Source organism: Cervus elaphus, chromosome 10, assembly GCF_910594005.1.
Source record: "Cervus elaphus chromosome 10, mCerEla1.1, whole genome shotgun sequence".
Taxonomy (NCBI): Eukaryota; Metazoa; Chordata; class Mammalia; order Artiodactyla; family Cervidae; genus Cervus; species Cervus elaphus.
In genome coordinates, this window is record NC_057824.1 from 44,696,211 (window position 1) to 44,723,807 (window position 27,597).

At 41.5% G+C, this 27,597-nt stretch overlaps 1 protein-coding gene and 1 non-coding gene across 6 annotated transcripts in view; both read right to left on the bottom strand.

The window, feature by feature from the left end:
- The window catches only part of AUTS2 (activator of transcription and developmental regulator AUTS2), a 1,192,920-nt gene that overhangs the window by 1,133,426 nt on the left and 31,897 nt on the right, over positions 1-27,597 (bottom strand). The gene's annotated exons all lie outside the window — the stretch shown is intronic.
- LOC122702402 lies at positions 18,491-18,597 on the bottom strand. Its single transcript, XR_006343261.1, has one exon. It is a non-coding gene; the product is annotated as a U6 spliceosomal RNA (small nuclear RNA).

Here is a 27,597-nt window from a genome sequence, read left to right on the forward strand (position 1 = left end):
TAATCCACAATTTATTTGTAGAAGCAGGTCATACGATATTGGCGGGGGGGGGGGGGGGGGGACTACCAGCACCAGATGGCTGAGGTCCTAAACAGTATTAAACAGTACCTGTGTTTCTAAGAGTAAATTGATCACCAGAAGATGGTGAACGGAAAGGTTTCAAACGTTTTGCTCCATCTCCGAAACACCCTAGTTTATAGAATAGGAAACGAAACGGAAAGGACAAGGCTTTCCGTTTTCAAATTAAACCCTTTCAGATTTTTCCCTTTTAAAATTTCTTTCAATTTGACTCAACTTCTTTTTCTTTAGCATTTTATTATATTTTGATAAAACAAGCTCACCTTCAAGAAATGGTCTTTTACTTACGGACATGGGGAGAGGAAAGGAGGGTGGAGATGCATGGAAGCAGTAACATGGAAACTTACACTACCAGAAGTAAACAGACGCAACAGGAGTTTACTGCATGTCTCAGGGAACTCAAACAGCGGCTCTGTATCAGCCTAGAGGGATGGGAAGAGGAGGAGACGGGAGGGAGGTTCAAGAGGGAGGGGGCACATGGATATCTATGGTCAATTCATGTTGAAAAGTCAAAGTTGCTGAGTCCTGTCTGACTCTTTGCAACCCAAAGAATTCTCTAGGCCAGAACACTGGAGTGGGTAGCTGTTCCCTTCTCCAGGGGATCTTCCCAACCCAGGGATCAAACCCAGGTCTTCCTCATTGCAGGCAGATTCTTTACCAGCTGAGCCACCAGGGAAGCCCAAGAATTACTGGAGTGGGTAGCCTATCCCTTCTCCAGTCTATCTTCCCAACTCAGGAATCAAACCAAGGTGTCCTGCACTGCAGGCGGATTCTTACCAGCTGAGCAATCAAGGAAGCCCTGATTCATGTTCAGGTTTGACAGAAAAGAACAAAATTCTGTAAAGCAATTATCCTTCAATTACAAAATAAATTTTAGAAAAAAAGAAATGGTCTTTTATCAACCTTTGTACCTTACCAATCAATCCTTCCAGACTTGCAATCTTCACTCCTGTTTTGTCTCCTCAATTTTTCTGGAGATCAGAAACACTGCCCGCATACACAGAATTCTCTGCAGAAAGACGAGTGCTAACTTTGGGCAGGGAAAGACAGTTTATATCAGTCTCCTCTATGCAAGACACCAGGCATTCCTAGACTGCTGGCATTCCTGTCAACTGCTTTGATTTGCAGACTGCCCACTTCCTAATGCTATTTCTATTGATATATTCTCTGCACAACTGAACTGAAGAATTGATGTTCCGGAACTGTGGTGCTGGAGAAGACTGAGAGTCCCTTGGACTGCAAGGAGATCAAACCAGTCAATCCTAAAGGAAATCAACTCTGAATATACATTGGAAGGACTGCTGCTGCAGCTAAAGCTCCATTAGTTTAGACTCAACTCATTGGAAAAGACCCTGATGCTGGGAAGGACTGAAGGCAAAAGGAGAAGGGCGTGGCAGAGGATGCGATGGTAGATAGCATCACTGACTCTATGGACATGAATTTGAGCAGACCCCAGGAGACAGTGGAGGACAAAGGAGCCTGGAGTGCTACAGTCCATGGGGTTGCAAAGAATCAGACACGACTTAGCTACTGAACAACTGGGCAACTGAGGCTGAAAACTAAAAATGTACTATTTCCTTGCATTGGCTCACTGGCCACATCCAAGTGAGCATCTTTTTCAAAATCAACTTCTGGCTGACATTATAGAACTATGCTCCCAAATAAGTAAATTCTAAATTTACTGACAGGATCTGCATGCTGAGAAATCAATAATAAATGGCTTTCCATCCACTGTACGCCCTCTGCCCTCTGCCTCCTGGCTCTACCTAGAATTTGCCTGGATTAATTTTTTTTCTCTCCTAGATACCACCATAAAGTCCAAAAAGGTTCAGTACTAAACACATAATAAATAAATAAATTAAAGTCTGTGTCAAACTTCCAAATTTTTAAATGAAAAACTCCAATAAAACTCTGCAGTATAAATGATGAAAGCCTCTGTAAAAAGTCCCACGAGCACCAACGACATAGGTACAAAAGGAAAACAGCGTGAAAGGGAACACAGGTGGCCCAGGATGGAAAATTAGGAAAACACAGGCTCCTTTGAACGATGCCAAGAAGTCCTCCAACAGAACCCAAGGAATGTGGACTCTAAGCCTGGAATGTTGTTTCTCAACTCTTCCTCTGAGAATCCCCTGGAGTGCCGAGGAACACACCACCCAAGACAAACGGAACAGCTTTTCAATCAGGTGGACACTGGTTTTCCACGAGTTTTTGTTACCGTACTTAATCTCCCACCTGAAGTCCTTAGGTACCAAAATCAACTTGATATTGATCAAAATAGTTAACATAAAAAAGGACATGGGAAGCTCACAAATCAAAGATGTCACACAAAGGAAAGGAAAAGAAAGAGTATAAGTGAAATGGAAAAGTGATTCACTTTCACAAAGTGGTGAGGTATGGTTCAGGTTGGATTTATGCCTCTTCTCAATGATGAGATCTCCAGGAAACAAGCAAAGGGGCGTTGTGGAAAGGCAGAAACAACACAGGGGCTGGAGCCAGACAGATTTGGATTTAAAATGGGCTCTGTGGGCAAGTAACTGTAAAAACCTCAGGCAAGCCAATTAACCTGTTTCCCATCCATAAGATGGGGGTATTATCCCTATATGCAAGACTGTTGTAAAACTGGTAAAATGTATAAAAGGTAACTGTCCCATGGTGGATACCCAGTAAGTGAGTATAGTGGAGCTGTTCTGAGGAAAACACTGCTTCCTAAGATTCCTAGGATAGCTTTGATCCATATTTCTTTACTCTGTGTATCTCCTAAACTTCCTTCCTTCCCCTTCCTTGCCAAATCCCTCTGTTCTCTCAAACTCCAGCAGACCATGCCAATTTAGGAATTATCTATAAGGTACTGATTTCTCAATTTATTCCTAAATACTCCAATGCCCCTGGGGCATCCAGTGGGGAGGCAGGGGTTACTGGTAAAGAATCTGCCTGCCAATGCAGAGGAACAAGAGACATGGATTGGATCCCTGGATTGGGAAGATCCCCTGGAGAAGGAAATGGTAATCCACTCCAGTATTCTTGCCTGGAGAATCCCATGGACAGAGGAGCCTGGCAGGCTACAATTCGTGGAGTCAAAAAGAGTCAGACATGGCTGAGCGCGCACACACACCAATGCTTTCCAATTCCACTGCATATGAATGGACTTGTATTTGGCATTGGTCATTTTCTAAAAAAAAAAGTCAGATTTCAAGGCCATTGTATATTTGCCAGTTGCTGTTTTGTTTTACCTAAGAACATTAGTGTCTTAAAAATAAACTTTACCTACAAAAACATATTCCTTAACAGCCAATGAAAGTAGATTTATGAATATCAAAAGCATAATAATTTAATTCACTAAACAATTTCACAGCGGTTCTCAAAGGCCACAATGTTTACAATTGGTAATTGCCATCATTCTTGCAGTGCTTACTTTTTAAATCATTGATTTATTTTTTCTAAATGAATTTTCGTGGTAATGAACTGAAGACCCCACAAACAAAGATACTGATATCTCTAAGAATGTTTTATACAGTACTGAGCAGTAGTCTGCTCATGGAGATACTCGGGCTTATATGAATTGTCTTTCATCACAAAGAACGGCCTCTGAAAAGAAAGAAAAAAAGTGAACACATGAAAAGTCATGCCACTCCTTTACTGTGCGACCTGGCCAGTTTAACCGTGGGTAACTTTTGGTGTCTCTGCATCCCACACAATGGGTTCAGAACCTGCAAAGTTAATAAGGACTAACACAACTCTTTAAGTTCCTCAGAAGAGAAATCCTAAATAATTATCTAGTTCTCAGAAGTGAACCAGCACTGCTAAGACCTACACCTAAGGTTACAAAAGGATCACAAGAGATATAGGTCAATCAGTCATTCATTCACTTAGTCAATGAACACTTTTAGGATCACAATAATCCTATCTGGTAACTCAGATTTGTATATGAAACAACTCAAACAATAAGAAGTTATGATATGCCCAATATACAATAAGAAAGGGACTGGCAAACTTCTATAAAATAACCACATAGTAAATAGGTGGTTATTTTCAGGCATAAGGTCTCTGCTGCAACTATGCAATTCTGTTGTTGTAGTGCCAAAGTAGCCAAAGACAATAATGCAAATGAATGGATACTTCCGTGTTCCATAAAACTGTACTTATGAACACTGAAAGGTGAACTTCACATAATTCTCACATGTAATGAAATACTCTTCCTTTGATTTCTTTTCAACCATTGAAAAATGTAAAAAAAAATTCTTAGTTCATTCCCATACAGGTAGTGCCCTAGTCTGGCCTATGAGCCAGTCTGCCAGTCCCCTTACCTGGCCCAATGTGATGATGGGCGTCTGGGCAGCTATCAAGAAGAACTAAACATTCTTCCTGTTTTCCAAGATGGAACAAGAGAAGTAAACCAACAATCAGAGCACAATGTGATAAATACGAAGAGAGGAGTGCCCCCATATTACAGAGGCCAGCAGACAAAGCAATTATAGAAATTTCTCCTAAACTGGCAGTAAACACTAAAGCAGTTCTATGTTGGTTTTTTCTATACAAAACAGACTGCTAAAAGTTACCTGAATAAATAAACTGTGACTTTAAAAAAAAAAAAGCCTTCACCACTCACATCTGCTAAGACTTTATCAGAACATGCCTGGGTGCGTTTTAGGACGTCCTTTTTAATTAGTGTCCCAGGCCAGGACCTCCGGCAAAATCCATTCTCCATTGATGTGCCAGGAAGCAAGCATGTCCCAGGTGGTAGCTGACTGAGACTCTTAAGGTCAAGTCCACAGGTCTTGCCTATTTATTTCACCAAAGTCCTTTAGTTGTCACAGGTAATAGTTTTCAAGTACTCTGAGATAGAAAGAATCAAACAGGTTTTTTTCCCCCCAAGTGAAAGGTCAATGGAATAATCAGGTTGGCCAGAGTCTCAAATATTTGCCTGCACCCCACTGGTTCTGCCTAATCAAATCAGGTTTATTAGAGGGTCACCTCTAATCAGCACTAGGTTTTATCTGCATTTGGAGGTATTTAGGCAGATTTATTTTAATTACCTCAGAACAAACAAAGCTTGGGTCTTGAGGCTTTAATTGTCACAACTGTCTGCCCGGATGTTTTCTTCCAAGGGGGAAGCTGAGGGAGCCAGGAGGCAGGCTGACATCATCAGCTGTGTATTTAATTAAACCAAGATGAAGGGCAGGCAGGCTGCAGATGACAGTGGGTCAGCCTTCCTGTCCCAATACAGTAAGGCCACACCACTCAAGACAATCCAAGTGGCTAAAGGCTTCTACCCCATCCCACCCCATCCACTCATCTGGCAGAAGGACTATCTTTTCTGACTTCCAGGCAGGCAGATGCTCCAGTATGAGTTTTTGACTTCTCCATGAGCCCTGAAAATCGCATGAAAGGAAAATCAACAACTACCACCTCCTAAGAGCCAACAGGCCACAAGTTCCTTAAAGTACAAAACAAGTCTTCACAGTGATGAATGGTCCAAACATTCAGTTTCCAACAGAATTCCAGATGTGTTGGCAGCTAGTTTACCCCCCTTGGATGTCTTAGTGATCCAAGATTTCATGGACTAGCTAAGATCCTGCTTTAATGTGACAGCAGGCTTCTGTATTCTGGTATCTTAATATGAGACTGCATCTGGCTTGGAAGTGTCCTTTACTTGAAGTACCTTTGGTAATACAAATTTTCTCTCCCCCAAGAGGAGAAAAAAAAAAAAAAAATCCTGATGTTGGGTTTATGACCCAACATCAAAGTCAGGAATTCAAACAAATTCTCCCACCTGAGAACACAGGGAACCAAGTGAACCCAGGATCTGGGTTGTGCTTTTCTTGGTCACTTTCCTCTCCCAGACATCAGTCCGGAGGCTGGGGAGGACAGGGGTTCTCTCTCATTCCTCCCTCTATCCTCGCTGCTTTCCTGTGCTGACAGTGACTGAACAGAACACACTCACTGACCAGCAATCCTGTGCCCCCTTTTGTTTAAGGAATGACAAAACTCACTGGTCTAAAAGGCAGGAAAAAATGTGAACAAAATAAATTTTAAAATGTGAGCAGTGTCTTAAAACCTGGGCAAAAACCAAGAAGCTGCAAGCTGGGTGTTTCTGTTTCTATCAGGTTTTGTCCTCAACAGTCAGTCAACCAAGCTATTCAAGGAGTGTGAGGAGCCTGAGCCTTTGCGGCAACACCAGTCAAGAACTCATTTCATGCTGGTGACAAGCTCTTATTTCCCAAGAGGGCTTTCCAAGAGACCTAGAGGTCAGCTGTGCATGGACTTCTAATGACTCTGAAATGACCCTGTGTCCCTGCTGCGGTCACCACACAGTTGGGAAGGGGCAGAGGAGCCGTTTGTCAGGAGGCCCCAAGAAAATTACTAAACAAATCCTGTCTGCCAAGAAAGCTGGAGGCAAAGACACAAGATAGGGGATGAGATGGACAAAGAACTAATCTGTCCTGCCACCACCCTACTCCCATCCTAAACTTCCCTCTGTAATGTCCATGGCATCAGCAGCCCTTCAAAGGCTTGGCCTAAGAAATAAGATGGGCTTAGATTTTTCTGTCCCCAAGTCTCTTCTCCTCTGCCCGTACACTCTGGGCCTGTGAGAGCTGACTGCACCACACAGCTCAGAGGGCGAATGAAATACTGAAATGGTTCCTTACAAATTGGTAATAAGCCACAGTTCAAACCCTCTCTCCTAATCCATTCCCCAAAAAGGCACAGCTCCTTCCCTAAGACAGCTCCCCCACATTCCTGAGAGCAGTGGGCCTTCATATACCCTCAGGCCAGCTGTCCAACCTCTGGTCAAAAGCCTAATGCTCACCTATGGGTGACCCAAAAGCGGATTCCCCTGCCTATCCCCCAAATACTCTACCCACTCCCCAGTGTTTCCCAAACTGGAGAGAGCATCAGAATCACCTGGAGGACTTGTTAAAGCATAAATTGCTGAGCTCCACCCCCACAGTTTCTGATTAAGTGAACCTGGGGTGGGACCCAAAAAACAAATCTGCATTTCTAACAAGTTCCCAGGTAAGGCTGATACTTCCTAGCTTAGGGACTATGATTTGAGAATCATTGCTGTGAATTTATAAAAAACAAGAAAGCCAAGTGACTGACTCTTCTTTTCTTTTCAAATATGACAGCCCCCAAATTAATCCAGAGCCTAGAGCTTTTTATATGTATAAAACAGCTGCCAAAATTCTGAAGTGTTTGCTTTGTTGTATAAGCAGCCGGTTGTGATTTTGCACTCAGTCACAAAGCACAATTGTAGATTTTTTTTTTTTCATTAACTGGAGGATTTGCTTCACGTCTGTATTATTGTTTTACAGTTTCTAATTTGAAGTGCCAAATGGTCAACAAGCTTCCCTATTGTCTTTCAGGTGCACCAACTGGTACCAGCTGAAGCAAGCCTTGTTTTATGGGACTGCTGGACAACACACTCGATGCCTGTGGACACTCACATGTGGCTAAGACAGGAACACAAATTAACCACAGAAACACAACCTCTACCAATTAACTAACCTTTTCAAAGCAAGAGCACTTAGCGCCTATTTCCTCGGCAGAAGTCCTGCTATTTGACTGAAGTCAAGGGGAGCTATAGCTGAGAAAGTCCACCTCTAACCTTTTTCTTTCTGGCTCTTTAAAACACATAGTTACCACCATCAAAGATCAAAGGAGAACACCCAACTTAATGAATGAAATGAAAGTAAAAAGACCATGAGTGTTCAGGTCTGTGTTAAAGGGAGATACCTCAGATTTTAAAAAGCTGCCATGAGCATAGCTCTCTTGGCTGTTAACTCCCAGTCCTTCCCTGAGGAGTTGGACGTGAGCCCTGGAATTGGGCTACCTGGTTTGAATCTTGATTCCATCACTTGATTCCAGCTGTGAACACAGTGGCATATTACCAAACTCTCTAAGCATCGATTTCCCATATATAAAACGAAGACAGTGACAGCACACGGACTTCATCGGGCTGACTTCATTACAAGCGATAATCCATGGAAAGCGCTTGTCAGGTGCTAGGCACATTTTAAGTATGTAAGTAAGCCTTAGCATTATTATTGTTTTCTGTGAAGCTCTGGGGCAGCACAAGGAAGGGTCTGTAAATTACAGACAGGATGGCTTCTCCTCCTTCCCGAAGGGACTCAGCAAGATTGGGAGCAGCAGATGTGAGAAGGAAGTCAAGAAGTCTTTGAAAGAGGAGAATGAGTGAGTTTATAAAGATGTGGTAGGCTCTTCCAAGCAAACTGGACAGGAAAAACAGACGGGACAGGGAAAAAAAGCAGACAGGTCTGTCTAATGACTGGTAAAAGCTGCTCTCAAAGGTCTCCCACCAAAGCCTATTGTGATCTCAAAGCATCTGAAAACAATTAGCACTGAATATAGAAGTTTTATAAACTTCTCCTAACCAGATCCAATCTTTGTTCAAATCCCCTCCCAACCTCTTCCCATCTTAGAACTGCCTCAACAGAATGGACACTAAGTTGAGATGGAGAGAAATAAGGACATCTCCTTCACAGAGTAAGAACAAGAAGTCCAGGAGAACAAAGCTGAGCTGATGAGAGTGCAGAAAGGGTGAGTCCAGGGTCAGGGGAGCCCAGGAGTAAAGGTCAGAAGGACAAAATGAGCACACACTCTTCCAGTGGCCACTTCCTAACAAAGGTAACCCTGAGAAGTGTGCAATCAAGAACCAATAAAGTACAAACGGGGTGATTCCTCTTCAAGGAGCATGAAAAAACCCACAACTGCATGAGCACTTGCATGCACTATAAGGAGAATTAAAGTAATGCTTAGTACACTTAGAGAAAATTACATTTCTGGCTTCAGATGCACATGCTATGCTCTGAAACTCAAGAGTGAGAAGTGTTCTGTCAATGACCCCAGCTCTTGAAAATACAAGTGCTATACAGGCAGAGAACACCATACACTCGATACAGAGGATGACTGAAGAGAGATATTATCTTCATCCAAAGGGCTAGCTGCACTTTCCTTCCTAAAAGCAAATCAAAACCATTCATCCATCATAACTGTTCTTTACACTCATGTCTGGTCCACACCTGAAATTCTTTTTAATCTTTCAGGACAGAACCCAGATGCAGAGTTGCCCCTACCAGAGGGGTTAAATAAAGAAATGAGGGACTTCCCTGGTGGTCCAGTAGTTAAGAATCTGCCTGCCAACGCAGGGGACATAGGTTGATACCTGGTCCAGGAAGACTCCACTTGTAGAGGGGCAAGTAAGCCAACTAAGGCCATGCGCCACAACTGCAGAAGCCCACACGCTCTAGAGCCCACACTCTGCAAGAGAAGCCCACAAACAGCAACTGGAGAGTAGCCTCTGCTCACTGCAACAACGTAAGGTCCACGCATAGCAACGGAGACCAAGCACAGCCAAAAATAAAATAAATTTTAAAAAAATTAAAAAGAACTGAGCTTAACTTACTTCTTGACCCAGGAACAAGCAGAGCGCAGAGCTAACAAGTCCCCTAGGCTCTATCAAGAAGGAAGTCCACACGCCACAAAAGCAGTGAAATTCCCAGGCCAGAGTGTCTTCTCAAGCCCTTGGATATAGGGACCTTCTCATGGTTATTCACTGAGGAGCCAGATGCAACATCAGATGCCTCACATTCTGCCTGCAAACCAATTAACTCGGTGGGTCTCAGTAGTGGCCGCTCAGCTCCTAGCTGAAGCACTATGCAACTTATCTTTAAAGATGCCTGGTAAAAAAATCTCCTGCATCTCTGGAGGCCAGTTCAGTATGTAATAATCACTTCTGGGTCTTAAAGTTGTCTATGTCTAACTAGACCACATGTAACAAAGATGTAAGTCTAATTTATTTCTTTTTTCTTCCCCCCCAATAGTCGCACTAGTCCTCACTGGATGCAGTAAAGCACTCACTCAGAAATGGACAGTCTCAATTTCTTATACTCTCTTCTTTTTCCAAAAGATAGTAAATCTAAGATAAAATCTGACACAATTTATGTGCCTTTGTAAAACTTTGCCTGTCCATAATTTAAAAATTGAAAAAAAATTTGTGACAAAAAGATGTTTTACTTCAGAAAAATATGGTCACTGCATCTGTAGAAACAGGCAAGAGCCAACTTAAACTTATAATAAAACTACAAACACAGCCAGAAAAATCTCAAAGATGCTTCCAGCTCCCAAGTTCCAAAATTCTTTATTTTATTCCCAACATTTAATACAATATGTCAACCATGCTATATACTCAGCACATGATTCTTAATGACAACCTCTAAAACGGATACAGGCTATAAAAGATGATTTCACAAAGCTTAAAAATAAAGCTCCCACCTATCAATCCATCCCCATATGCCACAGCAGTTGATTTTACAACTCTTTACACATCTCTCCTGACTCTCTTTCCCCCAAGTGTTAGTCAATCAGTTGTGTCCGACTCTTTGCGCCCCCTGGACTGCAGCCCGCCAGGCTCCTCTAACCATGGAATTCTCCAGGCAAGAATACTGAAAGTGGGAGCCATTTCCTTCTCCAGGGGATCTTTGTGACCAGGGATAGAACCTGGGTCTCCTGCACTGCAGGCAGATTCTTTACCATCTGTGCCACCAGTGAAGCCCATTTTTCCCCAGACCAGGGCTTAAAACATCCCTGGAACAGACACTAATAGCAACCATGCCAAAGAGCAGCCAGGAGACAGACTAGTTTTCTACAAGAGATATTCTATCAACTGCAGGTATCTACTTTCAAGTTGTTTAGAATAACTTGCCCCAAACTTACATAACCAACCTATTCCAAGAAAGTTACTATCAGCTCACCTTAAGAGCCGGAGACCACCCCATAAAGAGCAATGCTACTTTATGCAGACCTAAATTCTTCAATAAGATTAACTTACCTAATAGGATTTAGGGACGCTATGAAGGCCATTATGGTGTCTCCTACAAGCTAGAGGCTCCAAAGGCTTTAACTATTTGATTTAATCCAATCTGGTCTAATCTAATCAAGGCTGTCTCCCTGTATTCTGTCAGTAGACTTTGAGCAGTGATCTAAAAAATGAAGGGAAAACTTCCATTCAAATCACACCCCGCAGACCATATACATATTAGCCTTTATCTAGAAATGAGGGCAAACCTGATGTTTGTGGATCTTTTGTGTGTGGATCTTTTGTGTGTGGATCTTTTGATGCCTTAATTTGCTAGCTTCTATAATCTGCTTAGGCTAAGAAATGATTATAGGATCTATTTGATGTACAGACTTTAATTATACAGCCCGAGGAAGATTTCACATGTTGATCAGCAATCTTTCTAAAAAAACTCACACTTTCCTTCCCAGCTCCAAGAGGAGCAAAAATCTGCAAAAATTCAGCAGGAGGCTCTTTGTGCAGACAGAGGCTGCTCAATAGCAGAGAGATTCTCCTTGACTGACAGCAGGTCTCCACACGAGGTGGTTTCTGTCCCCTAAGAGAAAGCAAGCACTCTCCCCAACACAAAGATAGAGATATACAGCAAATCCATGTTGGAGCATTCTAAGTTCAACTGACCAGTACAACTGGCATGCTAACTAATAAGTTAGCTTATATCCCAGACCCTCATTTCCTGAGCTATTTTATCACACCAGTAATAAGCTCACGGGCTAACTAAAATGGGTTAAAGCAGCCTTAAAAAGCAGAGAAAATAAAAATTAAATGCACCAGCTAGTAACTTTAGACCTGCGCTGTCCAGTGCAGTAGCTACACTGGGAAAAAAGACATAGATATCTCAATATTCTTATACTGATACACATAGGAATATATCAATATACAGACTTCCCAGTTGCTCAGTGGTAAAGAATCTGCCTGCCAAGAAGGATACTGAAGATCCCCTTCAGAAGGGCATGGCAACCCACTCCAGTATTCTTGCCTGGAGAATCCCATGGACAAAGAAGCCTGTCAGGGCCACAGTCCATGTGATGGCAAAAGAGTCGGACAGGATTTAGTGACTAAATAACAACAACAACAACAAATCAATATATACATATATGCATACATATCAAAATGACTAAAAATTTTTTATATATTGGATTAAGTTATTAAAGTTAAATTCATGTCTTTTTACTTTTTAATGTGGCTACTAAAGACTTTTAAATTGCATGTGTGACTCATATTTCAATCGGACAGCACTGTTTCAGACAATCTGTCCACTTTAACTCCTTGAAACAATTTCAAAAAAGAAGTACATAATTCATTCCATTAACTGCATCAGGTCAAGGCCAGATGATAATCTTCAAAGGAAGAATAAAACAATCTTTGAACAAATATTTACCGAGGCCTCGAGAGGAACAGGAATCACGGATTCCAGTGCCAGCTCAGGCACCAAATATCTCAATCAACCTTGAACATGCTCTCTAATTTCTCCAAACTTCTAATTGCTAGTCCATCTTTGAGAGGAAGAGGTTTCACAGACCTCTTGCCCAAATGCCTACCTCTGGTTAAGGCAGGAATAGTCAGTCCTGTTAAGCATAGCAGCAGGGACTGATTCTCTGACTGCAGAGCCACAACCTCACTTACCAAGTGCCTCCAGCTTTGGGGAATTCTCCAGAACATAGTGCCTCAAACAATCCAGGAATGTCTAGTTTCAAACAGTTACCTCTGAGCAAAACAGTCACATTTCTACCACAAGAAACTTTTCCTCACACTCTACCAACAGCACATTTGAACTGAAATGGCTTCGGAAAAGCTGTTATTTTCAAGAACTCAAAGGTCAATAAGAGATCCAGAGAGGAAACCCCAACTATCAGAGGGAAGATAACAGCTACCAAAGATGTCGACCACGAACGAGGCACAACCTGCCAGAGACGTCCTCGCACTGACACCAGTCACGCCCAGGCAGCCCTGGCTCCTCACATAACACTGCCTCCAGCACCTCCCTCTGAACCAGATCTGCATTCCCAGTGGTCTGTAACCTAATTAAGTTTTAAGAAAAGTATTGAGGTTAAAGTATTTTATTCAGCAAATTGATGAGGAAGCAGCGGCAAAGCCTCAGCTAACGGCAGGGGATTCAAGGATGCAGAGCAGCAAGCCCTCAAAGGACATCATCTTGCGGTGAACAGGACTCTAATAAGTCCATGAGAAAACTGAGGTGAGCCCAGGTGAGAAAGAGGAGGTGAAAAATAGCGTTTCATTCAGGGAGACCTGAGGGACAAAGGCAAAGAACAGCACGGTGCACGGGGAGCCATAAACAGATCACTCTAAGAGGGCAAACGGAAGTGGTGTGCAGGGCCGGCTCACGAGCTCGCAGCCTGGGCGCTCTTCCAGGGCCCTGCGCTCAGGAGGACACCACACGTGGCTTAATGCTAGGCTGTGGCCCTCTTTAACTTGTTAATACTTTTTTAATAAGGAGTTCTGCACATTCACCTTGCACTGGGCCCTTCAAATTATGTAACTGATACTCATGATGAGAAATGGTGGGTCATCAAGCAGGGGCCCAGTGGGGCTGAAACGATGCAAGTCCTCATCTTTAAAGTCAGAATAACCCAGAGGTTCTCAAGAGAGAACCTGCCTGCCTGAGGGCAGCCAGGAGTCCTACTGCTAAGATTCTAAGTCAGTAGGTCTGGGGGAAAGTCTATGAAAGATATGTATTTTAACAGGCTTCCTGGTGATTCTGATGTCAGAAGTTTGAGAAATGATACCTAAAAAGATATATTACAACTTTGTTACCTCTTACAGAAAGAAAGAGTGCCAAGAAGGACTTCCTTTGGCATGTGTACCTTCTTCCCAACCCCTTAACCCATCCCAGACATACAAGGGTTGGCAGGACAACATGGGCTTCCAAAAAGGTCACCAGAGCACAACTTAAGAGAAACAGTATGCCAAGAAATTTAACGGGTTAACCACACCAGTAAAACAAGACTACTACACCACCTCTTGTTGTCTAATTCATGTTCAGCTTTAACTACCAGCCCCTTCCTGTAGCTCCTGACCTCCAACCATCAAGTGTAGCAAAGTTACCAGCCCACTTGGATGGCTGAAATCATGCCATGACAAGAGATTATGTAGGGACTGAAAAGAGTAGACAGGAAGGAACAGAAAAAACGATTCCACCTTGTACTTCTTAGAAGACAATGTTCCCCTGTTCTTCCTTCTTCCCTGCTAATTCCCAGTGATCGTTCTAGATTTTGCTGAAATGTCACTCTTTAAAACACCACAGAGAAGCTCGGGTCCCTTGTATATTTTAAGAGCCTGCAATTGTCCTTTTTACCCCTCATCTATTACACCTATTTGGCTATTGGTTTTGACTTGTTTTAATGTCTGTGTCATCCACTAGGCAGCTCCACAGCATCAAGAACTCTGCGTAATTCACAGGCACTTACTACTCAGCATCAAGCAGATGCTCAGTAGACATGGTGAATGAATGAAGAAGGTTACAAGTTTGGGGTCAGCCATGGGAAAGTGGATAATGAGGTGACTCTTTGTTCACAGAGGAACAAGGCAAGAAAATAAACATCAGATGAGACTCTGACAACACAGCAAACCAAAGAGGCATAACTGGACCGCAGGGTGTGGGCAACTGTTTCCTTTCTCCACTCTTCGGTGGTCCTGGGACGCTGTCCCCTACTGAGAGATAAAGTTCTATGTGACAGGCAGAAGGTGGCAGTTTGGAAGCCAGCTGTTTGAGCCGGACGGGCTGCAAGCACCAGAAGTCAACACGGCTGCCTCCCTGCTCCCTGGGTAGCTTACAGAGTGAAACACTCGCTTCCTTTAAAAAAAAAAAAAAGTTTCCAGCTCACTCCATAAAACTAGAGGGAAAAAAAGGTTTTAAAAAAGAAAAAAGGTTTCCAGCTCACTCCAGAAAATTAGAAAGGTCTACAGAATCTGAAAGTATGTAAACCAACTTTAAAAGGGGAGTTGTGGGGGCCATGGTTCTAACAGAACCATGGGAGAAGACATTAACCCACAGCTCGACTCAGCAACGACGGATACCCAGAAGAAGTCCTGTTCATTTGTTCCTTCCTGGGTTCCAGTCTAAATGCTGCTCCTACCTACATTTAACCATGTTTGAGTGATTAAGGTCTTTCCCCACCCATCCAACTTAAATAGTGCTAAGTTCTTAATTAAAACACACTGAAAAAATGATGAACAACCAAATTCAGGTGCTACATAATTTATTTACATTTATGTAACACTTCCCCCAGGAAACTTAACTCACTTTGCAAACTTAAAATGATCTAGCAGATATTAATCTTCACAGAATTCCCAGGAGAAGGACAAGAATGTGAGACACATCATCAATAACAGAACTCTTACCTTCACACATACACACCTTCCTCTCACAAACCTCTCTAAACCACAGATCTAAACTAATTCAGAAAATTATAGGCGAGATTTTTTTTTCCCCCAGGAAACCATGCCAAACAGAAGAGGAAGTAATGACATCCCCACCACACTGTGGAAAAAAAAGAATTACCAAATTTTCGTTCAGCTTTTCTATTCTGTAATATTAAAAAACAACACCCATCCCACTCCAAAGTTAAATTTTCTAGAACTTAAAACACACCTTGTGGTTAAAAAAAAAGTTACTGAATAATTCTAATCCTCATGCTGCTCAGAATGTCTCCGACCTCACCCCTCAGAGGAGAATCTGCATTTTAAACAAACATCTGAGGCTTTCCAAGGCCTTCAAAAGTATAAAGTTTTATTTTTTATGCTGGGTGGTGATTACATGATTTGGGAGCTTATTTTTCTTCTTTAAACCATATACATAAACACACACACACACACAGAAACAAATATATATGTATAATTGCTTTAAAGCTCAAAGCGAATTCTGTCTGTGCCAGCAGGCCAGGAACCATGCTTTGCAAACCTGTGCAGCCTCCATCAGAATCTCCTAGGTGCTTTTGAGAGTATAACCATGTTACGGGTTGAATTTGTATCCCCTGAAAAAAAAGGTATCTTGAAATTCTAACTCTCAGTACCTCAGAATGTGACCATATTTGGAAATAGGTTCATTGCAGATGTAATTAGTTAAGATTAGGTCACACTGGAATAGGGTGGGCCCCTAATTCAATATGCCTGGTGTCCTTAAAGAAAGACAGAGATACACAGGGAAAACACATGTGATGAGGAAGGCAGAGACCACAGTGGAGCAGCTGCAAACCAAGGAACTCCAAAGACTGCCGACAAACCACAGAAGCTAGGAAGGGCAAGCAAGATGTCCCCACAGGTTTCAGAGGGAGCATGGCCCTGTTGACTCCTTGATGTCAGACTTCATGCCTCCAGCAGGGTGAAAGGATACACTTTTGTTACATTAAGTTTTTAAAGCAGTATTTTGCACTTCCCTGGTGGTACAACAATTGAGAATCTGCCCACCGATGCAAGGACACAAGTTTGATCCTGATCCATCCGTGAAGACTCCACACGCCGCGGGGCAACTAAGACCACGCACCACAAGTACTGAGCTGCCCTTACTTAGACTACAAGCTGCAACGACCGAGGCCTGAGCACCCCAGAGCCCACGCTACCCAAAGGGGAGTCACTGGAACGAGAAGCCCGGACAGTGCAACTAGAGAGGAGAGAAGCCTCCGCTCACCACTAGAGAAAGCCTGCCACAGCAACAAAGCCTCAGGGCAGCCAAAAAAACTAAGTAAATTTTCAAAAGTAAAAGAGTACTTTGTTAGGCAATCACAGTCCTAGGAAACTAATACAAACCCCTTCTAAGAGTAGGGCTGAAAGTGTCTGACCACCTGATCTAATTTTGAGAAGTCTGCCACAGGTTCTAGAATCCTAAGAGCATTTATGCAGGAAAAGACCTCTGAACCGTAATACTCAATTCAGAATGAATGTTGTAAAGACCTGTCAATGCTGTAAAGAAAAAAATAAAGTTTCACAAAGAGTCTGAAATTATCCTTTAAAAAGTACACTGTTATTTGGTAGTAATATTTAAGAAACACTAAAATATCTGAAAAAAACGAGACACAAGACAGGTACTTTTTTAAGCCAAGAAGAGAGTTCAGGCACTAACAAGCGAGTATGAACAAAGATATTCTGGTGTTTGGCTCTGTAAAAAGAAATAAATGCTGTCCAACAAGCATCATTGCCCAAGTAAGTTGTAAAGAACTGGTCTCAAACTATCCCCGCCAGCCTCAGGTATTGGCCTCTGTTCCCACTTAAAATTAAAACATTAAAGAGAGCCCTGACCTGTACCTTTTTTCTTGTGACCATATTTCCAAAGAGCAAATATCTGGAGGAAAGTAGTGAGGAAAAATCTATCTGGTTCCACTATCCATCCATCCGTCCTTGTAAGTGTCTGACTATAATCCACAGCAGACATACTTAGCAAACTTTAAAATACAGCCTCTCAACATTGTTACAATTAAGTCACTCTGAAATGTCATGAAAAGCAATCTAGTCCCATTAAAATCTTCACACTCTCATTAAAAAAGCACTTACAGACTTGAAAATGTTCCTAATACATTATTTAAAGACACAAGATGTACAGTGACTAAAATCCTTGTATAAGGAAGAATAGTAGCAGCCTACTTTTTTTTTTTAATGTGCAAATTTGTCATAATTGGGTAATTGGCAAACTGCAGGTAGCAGTCAGGTTGTTATACACTAGTTTCAGAAAGGTTTGGGGGCCCTTCCTCTCTGAAATTCCAGTCCACCCAGGGACCATCCTCTTCACACCTTACTTAGTTTTATCAATGGGGGATGGGAAAGAGTTAGAATTTAAAAAAAAAATCCAGACCATTTCAGCTGACACCCTCAGGCCACTAATCATCACTGTAAAGTCCTGGCCTCTGGTTCACTTGGTCTCCTCCCTTTCAATTAAGGGTCATTGCTATTTATGTGTTGCCATTGGGAGATCTCACTTGTTCTTACAGGTCCTAAATCCCCTAAGAGAACAGCAGGAGCCCCAGGCTGTAAGTCTCTTTTCCACTCCTCCCTTCCCCCAGTATCACCCCCAACCCCCTCAAAAAAACAACCTTTAACTCAGAACTGAATTTTGAACAATGAGGGAGTCTGACACCTGTCTCCTAATGCATCTATTCAATCTCTTCAGTGCAGAGAGATGCAGCAAGCCTTGGGGGGGCCGGGAGGAGTGTGGTCAGGCTGACTCATGGGTTTCACAGGTCTACATTTCTTTTAGAGTTTGTTTCAACAGAATTACTGAAAATGTTGAGTCTGTATAAAAGATAAGATGTATGACTCCTGTTGGTTCTGTTCCATGGGACTGCATGTCACCACATGAGGCACTGTGCCTCCTAATGAAACAGGTAGACTCTTCAAATTCTAAGATCCTCCCTCTAAATCACTTGTGTGTCCTTCTGATACGACTAAGTGCCATGTCCAAAAAAAAAAAAAAAAAAAGCCTCTCACTGCTTGATAATTTGGCTACAATTATTATAAACAAGTGTTACATAGCTTAAAAATATCCCAAAAATTCCCTGCTTAAGAATTCAAGACCTGTTTTCTTTTTTTTTTTTTTAACGCTTCACGAATTTGCGTATCATCTTTGCGCAGGGGCCATGCTAATCTTCTCTGTATCGTTCCAATTTTAGTATATGTGCTGCCGAAGCAAGCACAAGACCTGTTTTCAAGCAGAAGGAAGATGCTGAGGTTTTCTTGGTTCCTTTCCCAGCCCAATTCTCTTTCTCACTGAGCTCTCTCATGTAGTATACCATGCCATTGCTGGTATGATGAATGAAACAATAAATAAATGTAACATGTTAATCATTCCTCCATGGTTAGTCAAATTGTCATTCAGTGAGGGCCTATTACATGCTTGGAGCTTTATCTAATTATTTCATTCTTTTTAGATGGATGTGAATATCCCAATTTTACAAGGGAGACCCTAGAGAGACAAAGCAAGTTAACCAGAATCAGAAAGGTAGAAAACTGGGGAAAGGACACTGAGCCCTTTGCGTCTCCAGGGATGAATGAACCCATGAATAAACAAACTAAATTTTTTAAGTTAAGACTCCAGGGGCTTCCCTGGTGGTCCAATGGTTAAGAATACACCACCTTGCAATGCAAGGGACACCAGTGTGATTCCTGATCTGGGAAGATTCCACATGCCGCAGGGCAACCACAACTACTGAAGCGCCTAGAGCCCCTGCTGCACAACAAGAAAAGCCAGGGCAGTGAGAAGCCCAAGCACCGCGAATGGAGAGTAGCCCCTGCTCACTGCACTAGAGAAAGCTCATGCACAGCAATGAAGACTCAGTGTAGCCAAAAATAAAATACGTAGGCAAATGAATTTTTTTTTTAAGACTCCAGAAGAAGAAATTAAGAATTTACCATGTAAGTTCCCACCATTAAACCTTTTCAAGAGCCAACATTTTGTTTTCATTGTTTGGCAGTCCAGCACTGAAAAACCAAAGGCAGTATGTTTTAGATCATCATTTTATCCAGGGTGAAAAAAAGTCTAGGGGTCTCTACAGGCAGTTGTGACTAAAACTCAGTAAAGAATGGCAACAGCTGCAATAAACACCACTCTCCCTGGCTCACTAGCTACCAGGAGGTCACTACCATCTGCAATCTTTGTACTTGGACATTTACCTCTTACTACACTGAGAACAGAGGGTAGTGTAGGTCAGCTTGGGCTGCCATAAGCAAATAGTACAGACTGGGTGCCTTAAACAATAGACATTTATCTTCCCACAGTTTTAGAGGCTGGAAGTCTAAGATCAAGATGCCAGCATGGTTAGTTTCTGGTGAGAGCTCGCCTCCTGGCGAACAGCCAGCCACTTTCTCTGTATGTTCTTAATGTTGAACATAGCCAGCGAGCAAGCTCTCTGGTGCCTCTTTTTATTAGGGCAATAATCCCATCACAAGGGCCTCACTCACAATCTCACCTAAGGCCTTCCTAAGGCCCCATCTCCAAACATCAACCCATTGGATGTTAGGGCTTCAACATATGAATACAGAGAAGGAAGAACAACTCAGTCTGTGACAGACACCTTCTTCAAATTAATTCAATGCTTCTCTAATCCTTCAACAAACACTTTAGCACCTAACATCTGCAGGCACAGTGCTGGGCAGGAAGACAGAACAATGAAGAAGCCTCAAAGTTTACCTTTACCAATATATGTGGACACAAAAAAACAAGGGCATGCTAAAAAAAAAAACAAAGCAAAACAAAACAGTGGGCCCAAAACTTTAACTGAACAGAAGTCTTAATCAATGTTTTTTGAGACTCTACTATAGCATAAGATGTTTAAGCAAATATCCACAAGAAAGCAGAATAAAAATGTTTAAATATGGCTACTGTCTTTCATATGTGGGTTGAGAGACCCTTCAAGGTGGTCCCATGATCCTCCTATGTCCACGCCCACACATGAGCCTCTCTCCTTGAGTAAGAGAGGGCCCTGCGACTTGCTTCCAACCTGTACGATACAGCAAAGATGACAGAGATACATGATTATGTGATGACATTACAGAAGATGGTAGGATCCGCCCTTTTCTCTCTCCTGTTAGCCATGAGGAAGCAAGCAGCCTTGTTGGGTGAACCTCACATGACAAGAGCTGTGGGCAGCCTCCAGGAGCAGAGAGAGCCCCAGACCAGCAAGGAAATAAATAACGCCCTCAGTCCTACTCTGCGAGGAGATGAATTCCACCAACAACCTGAGGGAGCGTGATAGTGGATCCTTCCCCAGGTGAGCACCAGACGAGACTCCAGCCCTGCGCAGCATCCTCACTGCATCCTTACGAAGGACTCAGCTAAGCTGTGCCCAGAATCCTGACCCACAGAAACTGTGAGATTAATAATAAACATGCATTATTTTAAGCCATGAAATAAATTTAAGTTTATGGTAATAGTACTACTAATATTGCAATATACCAATAGGTAACTAACACTGCATATACCATTTGAAGTGTTTTAAAAGATCCCTCTCCCTCACAAATCAACAATTGTCTGGTATTATGTGGGGGAGGAGATGGCACTATTGTTATCTTAGAAGGAAATGAACAGGAAGGAGCCTAAAATCAATGCCTAGAATTGTCTAATCACAGAGCTGTTGGTAATCAGAATGATATCAAATCTAACCACTGAGGACACTGAAATTCAGGAAGATTCAGTGACATATCCAAGAATACCCAGTATCTTTATCATAAAGCTGGGAGTCAACTTCTTATACACAAGGCCTTTTCACCCAAGGCAACTGCTTAACGCTGGATGAAAGTACTCAAAATGCATCTATCAACTACAGTCCTTCCTAGATTTAGGATGAAAAACGGAACCAATTTCATTTTCAGTTAAGACTCTGCAGCACGTCACCAAATGTGGTTATGTATACTGTATATGTAGGAAAATGGGATGAATTTTTCCTGATTCATGGATACAGACAAGCTTGTTTTACTGTCATTTTTTTCTTTCCCTTAAAAAATAGGATCAGAACTGCAGCCTTTGAGAATTCTAGGTAATTTAGTTTTATTCCATGATAAGCAGTCTCATTGCTCCTATATGGGCTAAGGGACAAAAACATGACCAAAGCCTTTTAACCTAAAAATTTACCCATTTTTAACTCTTCCTTGGAAGCGAATCCTCCCTGGAGAATCACAGAACGTCAGTATTAAAAGGGACTGTGCCATTATGGTCGAATCTCCTCAGTTATTGGAACCTGCGCAGGGTTACAGAGAAAGTGAACTTCAAAACCATACAAGGCTGACTTCCATTCAGTTATTTCCATTGCACCATACTGGGAGTCACTCTACCCCCAAATTGCAGATGGATACAAATACTTTAAAGGGAAATGTCATCAATCAACACTTTGACCTTGGGCCTCAAACACAACCACTAGCAGGAAATAGAATATCAAGCTGAACTTAGCCTAAAATATTTCAGATGAAGTACAGGATGTAAGAAAAGTCCTACAAAAATGACTACAAAACACTCCCATGAAATAAAAACACTTCATGTGTGGAATTACTGAGTTTCTACAAAAATGTTACTGAATTCTTGAAATTTCAGTCATATGTAGACATTGAGGGGGGGAAAAGTGCTATGGGAAGGAGTCATACTCTCAACAATACTACTATGTTCCCAGTCTATGTTTCATATAAAATTTATTTCCTGAATTTACTTAAAAGTGAGCAAGCCCCAATGCCTTACCCCAAGTCTAAACAAAACAGCCAATATGCACTGTGGGCATTAGGAGATAAATGCTGTGCATGCAAGGCCCTGGAAATCAGGGACAAAGATGACCCTGCTGTGCCCTGAAGTCATTCACACACAACTGTGGTAAGACCTGTGACAGAGGTGTAAACAAGGCTCTGATGGGACCACAGACAATACAATTAGGCTGGATCAAGAAAAGCACAAAGCAGCCTAGTCATGTGAGTCTTGATGTGTGAGAACTTTGTCTGGGAGATCTAGGGGATTTCGGTTAGTTTGGTTTTGGCTTATGGTATGAACAGCAAGCCTGTTCTAAACTGGAGGGGGAAAACACCATTCCCTCCTCTGTCCTATTTCTGTTCATTACAACGTGTCCTATAGCACGTTATTGCTATAATCTGTTTACAAGTCTGTTTCCTCCACTGGACAGCCAGCTCCTAAAGAAGCAGACGCAGACTCCTTTCATCATTATTTCCCTGCCGTACGTGACAGCTCAGCCCTTGACATAAGTTAACTTCATTCAACTTTAACATTAACACCATTCAACTTCCATAACTATAAACTAGTTATTAGATCCTTGAAACTTCTTTTAATCTACCACCGAACCTTAAATCTCCAATGAAGCACAGTCATTTTTAAAAAGAAAAAAAAAAACCCACCCTACAAGTCTACCACTCTATCACACAGGACTGCCGGAAGCAGTGCTTAACATATATACTCTGTCATACACTGAATTAACTGTTCTTTACTAATGTTGCTGCTTCTGTTATATTTCCCATTACTACTCTCTATACCAAACTATCTCTTTCACAGGTCAAAGTTCTGCAAGATGTTAACAACTCTTCCATGGATGAGTGGAATGGATAGGACTCTGAGTTCAAATCAGTTTGGGAAATGTTGGGTTGAACAAAGTTATTTTAAGACAGATATCCCAATGCTTTCAATATGCTGAGAGTAAAGTGGAATGCAGCATTCACGGGTTGGTTTTTTTTTTTTTTTCCACTTAGCCTCAGAGCATCCTGGTCTCATTCTTCTATGGAGGGTAGAGAATATTTCCTGGGAAATTTACTCATGTTAACAGCACTTACAGGTTGAAGAAAACAAAAAATCTCAGTGGGACATCTTCGGTAAACAGAAGCAAGACTGACAAGTGGATTCACTGTTTCATTCATCCAACCAATATTTGCTGAGCCCTGCACTATAAAAGACAGACAAAGGCCCTGCACTCATGGAGCTTAAATCCACTGGAAGAGAATGCCCTCCATCCCCAGCTTGGAAGATAAAGAAGTCTCTGTGGTCTCCTTGAGGCTGGACACTATTTCTTTTGTAGCCCTCGATCACTTGGTGGGTGTTCTGCAAATAATTGCTAGCAGCTTAATCACAGTAAAGTCTGTAGACATTTTCCAAATTCTCATGAAAACAAATCAAAACAGTAAGAAAGCAGACTGTGAGAAATACATGTTTGGTTATTTGATCACGTGGATAAACGTCTACAAAGATAATCATTTTCAGAATAACTATTCAATTCTTGAAAGGTGCCTTAGAAATCAACTGTCTTAGCCCCCTTCAATCTCCTAAGAGGAAAATAAGGCTGGAGAGGGGAGGCGCTTGACCAGGACCATACAGTGAATATAGGAATATAGGTGAAGATTAAGAAGCACAAGCTCCCAGATATCTAAGACTGCAAGAGGGGGCAAAGTCAGCAACGCAACTGCTAAGAGCTGTGACCACCTACCACATGGGCTTCTCTTCATCCACAGTCAACAGTTTCATGAAATAATAGTCCCTATGCTGTCTTTTCACTGCCTTCTTAGAAAAATAAGAAGTCATTTCATCAGAGACAGATCTCTAAGCTCTGTCTCAACACATCTTTCATTCTAGTCACACCAAAGTCCACCCTCAGAAAAGCGCAGAATGACCTAGGCAACCGAGAAAAATCAACAACAGGGTCAGAATTTGGGTGCCCATAGGCATCACAACAGATTTTATGTCTGAAACATCAGAAAGTATGCTCTTTTAAAGCAAGATTAGACTAAATGCTTCAACTATGATCAGAAACTGAAACACAGCAGAGTGGGCATTCAGTCCCAGGTTCAGGCCCCAGCTCTCTCTCTAACCTGCTGAATGGCCCTGGACCATGGCTAATTCTCTCTCCATACGTAAAACTAAAAGGTGGATGAGATATTATAAAGATCCCTTGAGGTTTCAAATTCTAAGACTGCTGAACATCTGCCATCAACAAGGAACCTGCCAATCTTTCTCCTGGGCTAGAACCAGTTTTGTTCCTTTCTGAGTTGAGATCTGCTACATTTGCATCAAGTACTGAACGTTACAGGACATAAATTAGATAAGTACTCTCAAGGTACATTTTATTATACTTCTCTATCATTTAATATGTAATAAAGAGATGTTCTCTGAAATATTATTGAACCTAAGAGTACAGTATCCCATGCTGGTCTAAATACCATGGTGTGTAATTTCTAGAACTTATAATTTTAATAAAACTCTACAATAATTCACTAAGAAGGGGAGAAGGCTAAAGTCAGAGGCAAAAAAATTAAAGCAGAGAAAGGCTTAAAAAGAAAAAAAACCTTCTCTCTAATTCTTCTTTAGTTCCGATTTACTCTGAAATCAACTGCAGCTGCAGACAATATGTTGCACTGGAAAAGTGAAAATTTTCAGAAAGAAACTGTACTCAGAAGCTGCTTTCTAGCAGTAAACCATGTGTACATGTGCACCCCATCCAGGAGTCAAAGTACAGGCTGGCAGACTGGCAGCACCTGGGCCTTGTTTTATCTGCTTCAGTTCCTGGTTAAATCCCTCTGGGGCAGGCGAGACCTTCACTGGTTCTCCAGATAAGAGGTCAACTCAATGCATTTTGACATCCAGATGGCAATACTGCCGGGAGTAAATTAAAACGTCTACTAAGAATGAAATTGGAGAAGTGAGAATATTAAAGAAAGAGAGAAAAGAAAAAAGAAACGTGAGCTAATGGTGTGCTGAATTTCAACACAAAAACGGAGGCTGACCTCACTAGTGAAGAAAAAGAGTTGGGGAAGCTGTATAATATAGGAAATGAGAATTTTACTATTGATTTTAAACACAGTCATACAGAGTACCATCCTGGGCAAAATGCACAATCCTACTAGCACTATAAGAATCTGGGCAATACACTGATAAGAGAATTCCAACTTCTGCTTGCATCATTAACTTGCTCTTGAGCAAGATGTCACTTAATCTTTCTAAGCCTCAGTTTCCTCTGCTATAAAACTGGGGAGGGGAGTGGGGGCAGTTCCAGATGATCTGAAAGATCTTATTCTTTAATTTCAACTCTCCTGAATATTTATTTATTTATTCATCCAGTGAACAATGAGTACCTGCTACTTGTCTGACTGCATGCCCAACATTCAGGTATTGTTAACACAGAAAATTCAACATCAACTGTTGTGAATTCTCACCTAGCAGTTTATACAAGTAAGGAGACTGTAGAACAAAGCAGTAGTTACTCTTCACAGAAATTTAGGGACTTCCCTGGCAATCCAGTGGTTAAGACTCTGAGCTTACAATTTGGTGAGTGCAAGTTCCATCCCTGGTCAGGGAACTAAGATCCTACATGCTGCAGAACACTGCTAAAAAGTTTAAAAAAAAAAAAGAAAGACATTTAGACAGTGTATTGTGATGGCTTCTCCAAGGCTACTCTTGATGGAGACGCCAGAGTTTATCCCGCTCCTCTAGACTCCTGGTTACACAGGCAACACATCCAGTGTCTTTGCCACTTCAAGAAGGTATTAATATTTCCTCATATACTAAGCAAAGCTATCCACTTCTTATTTTGATTGTAGTCAATTTCTTTAGGTTGGTCTTTATTCATATGAAAAATACTGTTTCAGAATCTTCCCTGAGGAAAAATAATTCTGTCTAAATGAAGTAGCTACTTACTTCTTTATACCTTTTCAAAACAAAATAACATACCATTATTAAAGTAAGCAAAACCCTCTTCTACTATATGAGGTAAGCTGGCTTCTTTCACCTAATACTGGGAACATAAGATTTATATGGTTGACAAAAATTTAATGAGCAACAGCAAAATCACTGATCAGGATTTAACCCACACCAAGTCAATACTTTCAATACTGTTCTCTTGAATACCAAGAATAAGCACAATGAAGCTCTCAGATAGTGCAAGTGAATGTGGAAAATGGTACAACCTTCAAAAATTACAATTCGGCAATACACATCAGAAAATTTTAAAATATGTATGCCCCTGTCCAAGTAATTCAGTATCAAGGAATTTATCTTCTGCATAATAATTAAGAACTTAAAGATTTAGTAACAAGAATATATATCACAGTGCTGATTATAATATCAAAAACCTGAAATGAGCTTATAACAACAGACTGGTTGAATATATTTTGGTACATCCACATAATGGAATACCATGCAGCCATTTAAAATACTGTAGAATGTTTTATGAAATGACAAAATGTTTCCAACTTATTAAGTAGGAAAAAAGTGGATCACAGTTCCATCTGTATGGTGCGGTTACGTATTTGTAAAATTAGAACATATAAAAAACGTATACATACAGATGCATGCATTCTCTTATAAGGGGGAAAGTACGGAAAGACAAATACCAGGTTATGAATGGTTCTCTTCATGGCAATAAAATTTTGTGTGATCTTTCTTTCCTGTGTATCCCTCTAAATCTTCCAACTTGTCTACAATAATATATGTGGCTTCTGTCATTTGCAAAGGTCTCTTAACTAGAAATTTAAGATAAAGCACATAAGTACCACACTTCGTAGAAGAAACAGAATGTGCAGCTGTCCATACCAAGGGAGAGCTCTTGAGTCCTGCCAAAGATAAATGTAAATTGTTTGGCTGTCTCTGCTACAACCAGTTCAATTAGCGTCAAAACAAAGGCTCTTTAAAAGGCCACGCACAAACTCTATGGGCCGGAGCCTAATTGAGTTAGTAGTAAATTAATTACCTAATGTTGTCAAAATGGGCAAAAAAATAAAAGGGAATTCATTCCCTCCATAGAGCAACCTGAAGCTGATCCTGTAGGTAAGCAAGAGACAAATGTTGGTAGTGGCAAATGTTTAGTTTTGTAAAACACAGCGACAGAGGCTTTTCAAGTCACTGCTGATTCATGACAGATTTCCTTGCCAAGGCCTGATTTGTTAACGTCCCCTCCTCCTCTCCCAGTTTAAGTACCTCCTTTGGCAGAGAAAATGATGCATTTCCATTCTCTCTCCTCTTAATCCTTAAGACTTCAGTTCTGAGACGAAAGAATCAGAGCCAAGTGTCTGAAGAGATGGGATGCTGAATTAGGGCCAGAACATTAATCCACACTGCCCTCTGGTACTGCAAGGCTGAAGAATTCATTTCAGCTTTCCTGGTAAGACTGACCCCACCTGCACATCCCCCCACCCTGCTTCTTTTTTTAACCAAAGGAAAAAAAAAA